This window comes from Littorina saxatilis, unplaced genomic scaffold, assembly GCF_037325665.1.
Source record: "Littorina saxatilis isolate snail1 unplaced genomic scaffold, US_GU_Lsax_2.0 scaffold_124, whole genome shotgun sequence".
Classification (NCBI taxonomy): domain Eukaryota; kingdom Metazoa; phylum Mollusca; class Gastropoda; order Littorinimorpha; family Littorinidae; genus Littorina; species Littorina saxatilis.
In genome coordinates, this window is record NW_027126204.1 from 255705 (window position 1) to 268039 (window position 12335).

At 41.2% G+C, this 12335-nt stretch overlaps 1 long non-coding RNA gene across 1 annotated transcript; it reads left to right on the forward strand.

The window, feature by feature from the left end:
- Window positions 1-579: 579 nt before the first annotated feature.
- LOC138954663 (uncharacterized) lies at window positions 580-7061 on the forward strand. Its single transcript, XR_011451932.1, has 7 exons — window positions 580-855; window positions 1149-1481; window positions 3498-3635; window positions 4274-4307; window positions 5459-5517; window positions 5676-5798; window positions 6835-7061. It is a non-coding gene; the product is annotated as an uncharacterized lncRNA (long non-coding RNA).
- The last annotated feature ends 5274 nt before the right edge of the window (window positions 7062-12335 follow it).

Genomic DNA, 12335 nt, shown 5'->3' on the forward strand with positions numbered 1-12335 from the left:
GTTTTTGTAGCTGTTGTTCTGTAATGATTGTAACCACAGAGAAGCCAGAGTCCCCCACCATCAGCTGTCCGGACATCGTGGCTGAGAACACGACCTTCACCTGCACGTGCAGCACCCCAAACCTCGGTCAGCCTGCAGGTCGCCTCGCCTGGTCACGTGTCAATGGCAGCCAAATCATAGAGGGAGAGTATGACGTCACAACTCTGACGCTGCCTTCACAGACTCTGACACGTCATGATCAGGGTGTGAACAAGTTCCGCTGTGACATCAGATGGGCTGCAGGCAACTACATGGCAGTGTACACAGGCAACATCGGATGTAAGTGATGTTTGGCGGAAAGAAGGACATGTCGCTTGCACTTTTAATTCCACAACCCGACACGTTTAAAACAAATCATTGACTAAATTAGCTACGTTTTCTGCTATGTAGCGCTCCTACTCATTATTATATATCACTGTTTGTTTTCGTATTATCCTGATTTAAAATGCAGCTGTGCTTGACTCGGTTCTTATCACAGATACGACCGTAACGTGCGTTTCAAGACCAAACAAAACAACAATGAATGTTGTACAGTTCCCCCATCCCAGACGGTGTTGAAAGTGAACCCAGCACCACCAGGACAGACGGTGACAGTCAGTGAGAACGATGACGTGTCTCTCACATGTACGGCTACCGGTGGCAACCCTGAGTCTACGCTGACTCTGTCTAATGCAACGTCCACGTTCACTACTAAGTTGTCTCCATTATCACATTCCCTCGGCAAGGCTCAGTGTCAATACAGCGGGAACTACACCTGTACTGCCAATAACGGGTTTGGTCGTGACGTTACTGCTTCGACTAGTCTCTACATCAGCTGTGAGTCTACCAATAATGATGCAACTTATGGCGTGCATGAGATGTTTTCAACAGGTCGTTTATCACTCTCATCAACAATGTATATTTGATGGATACCAATCCTGTCTTGAGTTTCACTGATCGTGTACCACTCCGATGTTGGTGAACATGTAAAGTATGCAATGTTGAATCTGTAATGCCACCACTATGAATAATCAGCAAGGACATGTCCTTTGGTTTGACTGTTAATCCGCCATCTCATGCCAAATCATCAACCTAGAAATCAACACAAGGCGCACGAAAACGTGTTTCAGGTTCACCCCGTGGAGAAGAACAAGTCGGTAAGGTGAACTTCATCAGAGATCCAGTGTCTGTCATGTTTGATGTTACCGCCTTCCCTGTACCTGTCACGGGCAATTTTACATTCATGGGGTCGTTGCCCAGCGACGCTTTTACAAGAACGGTAGACTCCAGTTTCACAGGTATACAGCTCATCGCTGGTTGTGTACAGAAAGGATCAGTCGTCTCTAAGTCTGAATGTACTGTTACAGTGTCCAACCTCACACCTTCAGCAGCAGGATTTTATCAAGTCATCATTGCAAATGAACACGGGAGTCGGTGTTTTAATTTTCAAGTCATATTTAAAGGTAAGTTATTATGGTTGTGAAAACCTCGACGTTTCTGGCCTAATAAAGCAGACTTATTCCCCCTCTGCTTCTTTCTCTCTGTAAACGTGTAGGGCTAGTTATTTTTCAGTAACTTACCCAACAACCAAAATCACTTACCCAACAACGGGCCTGAATCCTCGATAGAGAACTACTTTAGCGATTGAAACTTGAAGTTCCGAACGCTCTAATGTACGACATATACATCTGTAGACCAAACAATACAAACATACTGCATTTAAACTAGCAACTACAGGGTTAAACACATGAATCTCTATATTCCCACGAAATGTTTGCTGACGACACTCAGCTTCAGAACTCAGCGACTCCCTCAGAATACGATCAGATGACCACCTCCCTTCAGTCTTGCATTGCTGACGTTGTCCACTAACAAGCTTAAACTTAACTGTGACAAAACAGAAGCCATTCGTTTCACCAAATCCTCCTTCTCCTCCTCTCTCTCTCTCCCTCCTTCTATCACTTTAGGCAGCAGCACTATTGAATTCTCAGACTCCGTCCGTGATCTTGGCATCTTTCTTGATAGCGATCTCTCCATGAAACACCATGTTATGAAAGTCTGTCAGTCCGCTTAAATCGAGCTTAAGAGAATAGGTTCTATCCGCCCATACCTTACCAAAGATGCCACCAAGACCCTTGTTTCCTCCTACATTCTTTCTCGATTAGACTACGGAAATTCTGTTCTCATTGGCTGTCCTCAGTCTGTCATCCATCCTTTGCAGCGCGTTCAAAATTCTGCAGCCCGGCTTGTCTGCAAAGCCCCTCGGTCCCAGTCCTGTTCCCCCTTGCTTAAGAAACTTCATTGGCTCCCTGTAGAGCTGAGAATCCAATATAAGTGCTGCTGTATCTGCTACAAAATAATATCTGGCTCAGCCCCATCCTACCTGTCTGACCTGTTCACACTCTATACACCCTCACGATCCCTCCGCTCCTCTGTAGACACTAGAATATTCCGTCTATCTTCTTTTAGTCGCAAACAGCACGGTCAGAGAGCCTTCTCCCACTCTGCAGCCGTTGCGTGGAACTCTCTCCCTTACTCTATCCGACACTGCCAAACTTTTTGTTCCTTCAAATCAAACCTTAAAACACACTTCTTCACACAGTATTTTGATTAATTTTTATTTCAATATGGTGCATTTTTGATCAGGTGTTTGAATGTTTGAATGTTTTGCCTGTGTTAGTATGCTTGCAGCTTGTATTGATGTAGTGTATCGTTGTTCACTTGTGTGCTGAATGCTTTTTCGCTTTGCTTTGTATGTATTGTATATGTATGTATTTTCATTGTAAAGCGCTTAGAGAACGTAAAGCGCTCTATAAATCTCCCATATTATTATTATTATTATAAAATCCATGAGTTTGGTTGTTTTCTAAATCTAATGCTAACGATCAGTGCAGAGAAACTCGCTTTAGATCTCTTATGAGTGCAAGCAAACTTCAAAAGCAAGTAACTCGTACTCTGTCTAGCGATAAGAGTAGTTCCCCTTCTACATTTTCTGAACCGGGTTGCTTGAACAAAAGACTGCAATCCGACGGTTAGTTTTCAACAATATTTCATTTTATAAGCAGATCACACGCAGCCAAGTGCACACATCTCATCAATTTAAAGAACATACAGCGGTTTTATACCTTATTATGCCCCAGAAAACTGAACTTCATACAGTTTTTAACGTTGGAACACGGGTTCGCTGAAGCTCGCATTTTTCATGATCCGCTAACTTCGACCATTATTTTTAATAATCACTGAGACTCGGCATGTAACCTCTACATAAATCTTAGGAGTTTAACATCTCAACACGTTTCAGGGACTTTTCTAATGTGACATTCAGGCACAGTTTTAGATCATTTTCTAAGATTCTGTTCAGCGAATAAGTCATTCTCAAAGCATCAACGCCGCGACTTTGCCACTTTCTCCAAAGTAACATATGCTCATTCTTACGGATCACTACCAAAGTGTGCAATTTCATTTCTTCTCTAATATAGGTCAAGCCATGACCACTCAGCCCTCGTCATACCTTGGTGGTATCATCGGGTTGGCTGTTGTGCTGGCTGTGATGGTTATTGCTGCAGTTGCTGGTGTTGTATGGCTGTGGAGACGTCAGTGGTTTCTGCCTTGCACAGGTTTCTGTGAATACGATATCCTGCTGACTCGTTTTGATGCTATCGTCCTTTTCGTTGTCAACGTTGTTATTGTTGACGTCGTTGCTTTCTTGATAATGTAGTTGCTCTAAATAACAAAATGTTGTTGTTCGAATATCTTTGTTGACGTTCTTGTTGTGTTAATAGCTTTGACAGTCGTGGCGATATTGACAATTTTGTTCTAGATGTTGTTGTTGATTTTTATGAGGCACATGAATATATTTTCATTTCCTTATAAAATTAACTATTGGGCAGTTTATTTGAGCAAATCATCATAAAGTCGGGTGTCTTTTAGACTTGAGTCACGATGATTTGATTCTCACTGAACTACACGTTTATTGATTATCTTTTCTTCCCTTATCTGCAAATGCACACATGTATATTCGTTTTTCTTGTGTTTGCAAAGTGTACTGCTTTGTCTCTTTATTTTGTTCGTTCTTTTTTCAATCAAAGCAAAAACAAATCTGAAATTAAACAAAGTGAGCTGCGGGTGTAAGAAATTGCCAATTCAAACGAAAGGTACATACACACTACAGCAAAGATGTTATCAAATGCCGTGATACATGACGACTACTTCAGTCGACACAGAACCAATGTCTTTCCTTTGGAATTTCTTTCAGATCACAAGGTACTTCGGAATTCTAAGTCCAAAAGGTAACCGATCTCTTTCAGTTCATATTTTAGATCGAAATTGGGTTGTCGTTTTTAGTTATAAGGTGCACACATATCTACTTGTAAAATATGTCGTCAGGAGTCGCCTTCGAGCGAGAAAAATGAATACACATGTCTAATTGCTGTGGGTCACTGGCTCTTTTCAGTAGGAAGGGAGGGGAAGGGGGATCGATGTCTCTGTCAGAGTTCTCTGTCATTGCACATTGTATACTACTGCGACTGTTTCGCGTATGCCCTGTCTGCAATTCTGTAAACATTAAGAACAGTGCCGTTGTCATTTCTTAACCGATACAGTCTCATTGCTAGTGCCAATACGCTCAAGCCTAAGGGGCCCTGTTCCTTTGTATTTAGTACAAAGTCCTCGCCGTCAAGCAGAGGCTATCAACACTCTAAATCCGTCACTTCTGTCTTGTAGCCTTTTTGTACAAGTTGGTCACTTAAAGGGAAAGAAACAGATGATGATGATGACGATGATGATGACGATGATGATGATAATGATGATGATGATGATGATGGAACTTTACTTTACGAGGATAGAGGTTTAAGGCACGCCTTTTTTAAAACCAGTCCTTACATCTACAAAATTCTAATAAATGATAAACAAGTAGAACAAAAGGACAGATCAGCAAACAAACAAACAAACAAGTAAACAAACAACCGATGACAAAATAAGCACACACAAAAACAACAACATACAAATCGAACATGAAAAAGCAATCAGCAAGCAAGCAAAACATGCAAAATGTTGATTGAGGTTATACATGTATATGAAGTGATTGACGGTAAAACTCACACGATACCAACGTTGACACTAACGCCTACAAACTAGAGAGAGAGAGACAGACAGACAGACAGACAGACAGACAGACAGACAGACAGACAGACAGACAGACATATAGACTTACAGACAGCACGACACACAGTCAGAGAGTCAGTCAGACAGGCAGACAGACTTGCAGATAAACAAACAGAGTGTTTGGTTGCGTTGTCTGCCTCTGCGTTCATTTTGTCTAAGAATTTAAAGCAATGTCTGTGATGTGTGTATGTGCGTGCATGTATGTGTGTGTGTGTGTGTGTGTGTGTGTGTGTGTGTGTGTGTGTGTGTGTGTGTGTGTGTGTGTGTGTGTTCGCAGCAGCTCAGCGAAGTCTGAACCAGACATATCACCTGGCCTGCATCCCGCTGTAACCGAAGGTTCGTATAATAGAACCGTATGATTACCATTTCGTTGTTTGGGCCGGTGCATAAATTTGCAACACATTAGCTTGGAAGGTGTACTCTACATAATTGTACATTTATTTGGAAGAACATAACACACAAAATAGAACCAAGGGACCAATATATATTTTCAGACATCGAGGGTACTGATCCAAGTCTACCTTATGACAGTCTCCAGATGTCTGACGTAGGACTGAGATCTGTCTATTCGTAGATTGAACAGACACTGAGCCTGACACTGAGCCTGTCCATGCATGGTATGTATATTGAAGAAACCTGGGTATTGCACCGATCGTCTCAAGTAAACTTACTCTGAAGAAAGAAAATATAACCCAGAACAAATAAGCAGAGAGAGAGAGAGAGAGAGAGAGACGCTTTCAGGGTTTATTGTCATCAGCTTTAAGAAGCCCTTTGGACAAAGGGAGTTACTTTTTTTCTTCTTCTTCTTCAGCGTTCCAGAATTTTTCTGGTTACGTGTGAGCTCGTTTGCCCATTAATTTTGGGTTCCCCACACTATACTCTGAGAGCATAGTCAGCTTCACTCCGCTTTCGTTGAGTAGGCATGCTGGGTATGTTCGTGTTTCCATAACCCACCGAACTCCGACATGGATTACAGGATCTTTTCCGTGCGCACTTGGTCTTGTGCTTGCGTGTACACACGAAGGGGGTTAAGTCACAAGCAGGTCTGCACATAAGTTGACCTGGGAGATCGGAAAAATCTCCACTCTTAACCCACCAGGCGGCAGCGACCGGGATTCGAACTCACGACCTCCCGATTAGGAGGCCGACGTCTTACCACCACGCCACTGCGCCCGTCATGGAGTTACAATATGTACAAAGATATACCGACAATCACACTGAACCAACCACCCTTGCACAAGCACTTTAACACACACATCATCTCTCTGTCTCTCTCTATCACACACACACACACACACACACACACACACACACACACTCTCACACACACTCACACACACACATTCACACACACACAGACACACACACACACACACTCACACACACATGTACACACACCAACTCTTCCTCTCTCACTCCCAGATCAGAGAGAGAGAGAAACATCACGAAATTCGTGTTCATGATGATGATGATGATGATGATAGCGATGATGATGGTGGAGGGTACTCAGGCGAGATGCGTGAACGTGGGCGTGTGTGTGTGTGTGTGTGTGTGGGGGGGGTGTTAACCTAAACGTAACACTTTGTCTGTATTTGTATCCCTTTCGGATTTATTTGTTTTCTTAAATGTTAATGTTGATACGTATGTTTGCAGATCCTACGTACCAAAACACTGTCCAGTGATACTGAAGTTGTCACCTTTGGTGAAGCCTCCCAAACGCTGTAAGGATTCACCTGATAAAACAAGGATATATTCCATCTGCACATGATGCATAACATGTACATTCTGGTGTGAAAATGATGATCACACTCATGTTTTGGTTTGGTCATGTCAGTGTTGTTGTTCAATCGCCCCTCTATATCACATAAAACATTACTTTTGTGTGTGTTGTTACCATGTTGTGCTGGTCTGTAACGCTTGGCGGATTTCGGCTGTTGATCGCACATGATATTTACCCAAAAGTCACATTTTACAGATACGGCTGTAGTGTCCTCAATCTGCACGTCAATACAGATTTGGTTACTTAGCAATATGTGCTGAATTAACCCGTGTACAATTAGTTAAGCATGCGCACTTGTTGCCATATCTTTCTTTATTTGGTGTTTAACGTCGTTTTCAACCATTCAAGGTTATATCGCGACGGATTTGTTGCCATATGTTACAGCACGGTAATTGTTTAGCTGCACAAGAAATATGCAAATACCTAAGCACCAAAGAGTAGGATAAACAAATTGTTCATTGTTCATCAAATCAATCTCCAGTCCAAACACATGGAAGTGTGCTCATACCATCTGCATTTGTAATCATTGGCCTGGAGAAAAGGATATTTCTTCTATGTTGTCTGTTGAAATGTGCCCGAAATGCAAACAGTATATTCTTAACTTCTATCGTTGGCATCAGAGAAGGTCAATGTTATTTGTACATGTGAGAACTGAGAGCCAGATTGTCAATGATGCGGAATTCCATACAAAGGCAGTCGCTTACTTTTCGTATCCTTGTAAGTACGTGTTACAAGACTCTTTTCTATTTCCTTTTTTGCAAAGTGTATTTGTTTTGTTGTTTCTATGTTTATGGTGTTCTATAAAAACCTAGATTATTAGATTTAAACACAAAGGCACAATCCAACGAATAGTCTCGTGAACCTTTTTGTTTCCCTTTGTATTTGGAGTCATTTCTCTTGTCGAGGAACAGTTGAAGATTGTTTTAGACAAATACGAACGTTATCGCCTGCACTCTTTCAGTCAACTATTCACTGACTTCATAAATAAGTGACCATGCATGATTGGAAAAAAACATAGCTGACACGACCACATTGTGCGGTGCTATTATTATTTTGATTTGAACGTCAAGAAGCATCAGGAAACATCTTTTGCAGTCTAGTTTACTCCTGAGTTAGAACAGGAGTTGTCCACCCGGATGTATACGCCGAAAAAAATCGGATTTCGAATTACACAAATAACAGTTACATTGTCTTTTGCAATTATGGTTGTACATCCTGCTTTCGTATATGAGTTGTGATTACTGAAACCCAATCTTTCCTATTGCTCCTTATCTGTTCTGTGAAATGCTGTGAGACGCTGTGAGAGGAGTGGCTATCTGTGACAATACATATTTTCTGTCTTCTTTCTTGCGGTTTTTAGTTCAACTGCATATTTCAAGTTTGTGTTTCGCATTATAATAATTTATATGCCAGTGTTTTTCGTTATGAGAAAAAGTTGAAAAGCATAGTTTTTTTTTTTTTTAGTGTAGTCATTGTTGCTGTTGGTGTGTTCGTTCGTTCAAACAAACATCAATATACAACGTCATTCTATTGCATCAGAGGTAGAACTGTATTTGAATAAAAACAAACCCTGACAGAGACGTGAACGTAAACAACCTCATCGTCCTGTGACACAAACACAAACTATGAAATACAGTGTGCATGATTTTCTCATGAATGCACTGCCAGTGTCCTTGGGCTATTAGATTGTCTTTTTAAACGTGAAAGACACACCTTTTGCTGTGTTTAGCTGACCATCTCAGATCTCCCTGTGCTTTGACAGGGGTCACATACCAACACATCAACGGCCTGGGTGCTTTCTGCGGACATTGGGAATTATAATGGATGAATATAGCTATTCTGATGAACACGTGGGGGAATTCGGGGGCTGTGATTGGATGGTCTCTTCCGATCATCAGAGCATAATGCTACGGAAGTGGGCCATTTTTCTCAATATCCAAAAGCATATTGTCAATAACAAAGACGCATGGTTCCGGTTTACCCACCTACATGTACCACACGATGTTTCACTGATCGACAACAGCATACACTGACATTGACAACTTGATGTTCTTCTCGGGAATGTTTTTCAGCTTTACAAATGTCGATAGCATACCCTTTTCTGCTAACTTCCCGATGAAACAGGACTAAACCTATTATTTTCTGTCCCTAAACACCACAAAATGCCCAAAGTCGAAAGATGTAGTACAAACAGGGGAGTACAACGGAACAGCCGTTTTTGTGTGCCTGTGAGCTTAGTTCACAGTTGCCGACTGACACAAATTTTCGCATTCGGCTTTTCTTATCTCGTAACTCCACACTAAATACCCCACTTCCCCTCTGAAGTATTGATGTACAACCCATGGCACTAACATTCATGTAGTCGTTTATGAGGTTGAAAAATTCGCTTCATGACGAGACAAGTATAAATGCCATTCACCCAAACTGGAAACGTCGCTGCCGTCTGCTCGCTTTGTACGGATTAGCTGTTCTCTTTTCCTCCCCTTGTTGCATCCTAGTTCTTCAGTTGTTTCTAGTTTTCCGTTGATGTTGTGTTTTGGTCTTCTTCATAAGTAGTCTTGTTCAAAATTAAAAAAACTCAAACTTCTTTTTGTTGTATACGAATGAACTAATAAAAAGCTGTTTAACAGCTGTGTTGTCAAATCGAGGTTTTTTTCCAAAGTCAGTGTGGCGCCTGCGCAAAACTAATGCGCATAAGAAACGGCGTCTGCTATCAAAACCTGAGATCAACGCATCGACGCAAAAACTGTCATTTTGTAAGTTTGGAACAACAAATAAAGGTCAGAACAGCTATATAATCGCTATTGTATTTTCAGCGTAGCAATAGGGTCCGATATTTAGACTCGAACAAGTATAATGCAATCTACTGGCCGTATAAAATTTCATCTCACACGGCATCACTGCAGAGCGCCTAGAACTGTACCCACGGAATATGCGCGATATAAGCCTCATTGATTGATTGATTATACTTGTCTCGTCTAAATATCGGACCCTATTGCTACGCTGAAAACACAATAGCTGTTAATGTTTCTTAGGAAAAGCCACTAGTGGTATTAACACAAGGTAATGTATCCACACACAAACCAAGCATATCAGATCAATCAGTCACGGTGTTCTTGTTTTGTATGTGATCGAGTGGAGCAGACAGCCCAGACCATGCAGACAGTAGCTATTCCCATATCAAAGACTGGCGGGATCTGAAATTGTGGATACAACAGATTTCGGGAGAGGAGTTTAGCCTTACTTTGTATGATTCTAAACAGAGCCATCATTTTGCTTTCCCACCTTGCACCCTCAGCCCCTCCACGGCATGCACTTATTTCTACCCTTGTCAAGTAACATTCAAAACCCTTATGGTTGGGCATGCTATTGGTTTGTACTTCCCGGTTTGTACCTTCAATAAAGTGGGCCTTTTACAACCTCGGAGTTTCTTTTTCTTTGCCAGGCGATATGTGTGTGTGTGTGTTTGTGTTTTGGGAGGATGCATAGCCGTGTCTGCAAAACCGAAAATAAACCTTATTCAAAGTAATGCCCGTTTGTTAATAATACAAGCGATTAACTCACACACACACACACACAGTGCGCCTACATTACATTAAAGTAATGAAGCCAGATCGAAATAATCTGCCTCATTTTGTTATGCGCGCACATACTTAAAGATACTATACCGAAGGCGCCACTTTGGAAGGTTTTCTGACGATGTGGGCTTCAAAACGTTCAAGGGACATTTGCTGTACTGTCAATTAGAAACACCTGTCATGATTTGCTCAAAACTGCTAAGAAACCATGCCAAATGATTAAATGAATTTTAATCAGCGAGCGGTTTGCATCGCCCAGCTCTCCTGTCAGGAGTCCGGATTTCCGGTCGTCATCATTATTTATTTAGTGTTCATAGAGACCCATTCGTCAAAACAGAGTAAGACCATTTGATTGAGGAAGTCAAACCTACAGTCTAGCTAACGCACGCAAATGTCATACCATACAGGGCTAAAACGCTTCGCACAACAGAAAAAATTAACACAATGTCAGTTGGATAATAGCACGGTCTGCTATGACTACCAAACACAGCATTTAGATTTGAAAAATAGAACGCTCAAACGCCAATTCTAAGACCTTCCACGTGTGTGTTGTCATCTTTTCGACTCCCAAAACGATATCTCTGTAGCTCTCGGCTCAGTTTCAAATCTGGATCTCGAGGAATAGCACAAGAAATACTCAGGGTGGAAAGGTAGGACGAAAACTGAGAGTTGCGCAAAGTCTGTCACAATGAAAATTACAGTCTGGGATTCCTACTCACAGCCGTTTTCAATTTGAGTAACTCGGCGCTCAAACGTTTATTTTAAGGTATTCTTGGTGTGGTCACATAATGACAACCTCCAACCTGAACTGTATAGCTTTTGGGGCGATTTAAGACAGTTTTCTTGTTAGATATAATCCGTTTAATTAAGCAATATCAAGAAATTAGACACTTGACCCGAATGTTCTGCCAACTAGTGTAAGATTTCAATGTCAGAGTTGGAAGGATTTTCTTAGTCGTGTTGGTACTATTATCATGAACAGCAAACAAGTCGCGTAAGGCGAAAATACAATATTTAGTCAAGTAGCTGTCGAACTCACAGAATGACACTGAACGCAATGCCATTTTTCAGCAAGAGCGTATACTCGTAGCATCGTCAGTCCACCGCTCATGGCAAAGGCAGTGAAATTGACAAGAAGAGCGGGGTACTAGTTGCGCTAAGAAGGATAGCACGCTTTTCTGTACCTCTCTTTGTTTTAACTTTCTGAGCGTGTTTTTAATCCAAACATATCATATCTATATGTTTTTGGAATCAGGAACCGACAAGGAATAAGATGAAAGTGTTTTTAAATTGATTTCGACAATTTAATTTTGATAATAATTTTTATATATTTAATTTTCAGAGCTTGTTTTTAATCCGAATATAACATATTTATATGTTTTTGGAATCAGCAAATGATGGAAAATAAGATGAACGTAAATTTGGATCGTTTTATAAATTTTTATTTTTTTTTACAATTTTCCGATTTTTAATGACCAAAGTCATTAATTAATTTTTAAGCCACCAAGCTGAAATGCAATACCGAAGTCCGGGCTTCGTCGAAGATTACTTGACCAAAATTTGAACCAATTTGGTTGAAAAATGAGGGCGTGACAGTGCCGCCTCAACTTTCACGAAAAGCCGGATATGACGTCATCAAAGACATTTATCAAAAAAATGAAAAAAAGTTCGGGGATTTCATACCCAGGAACTCTCATGTCAAATTTCATAAAGATCGGTCCAGTAGTTTAGTCTGAATCGCTCTACACACACGCACACACACACACGCACATACACCACGACCCTCGTTTCGATTC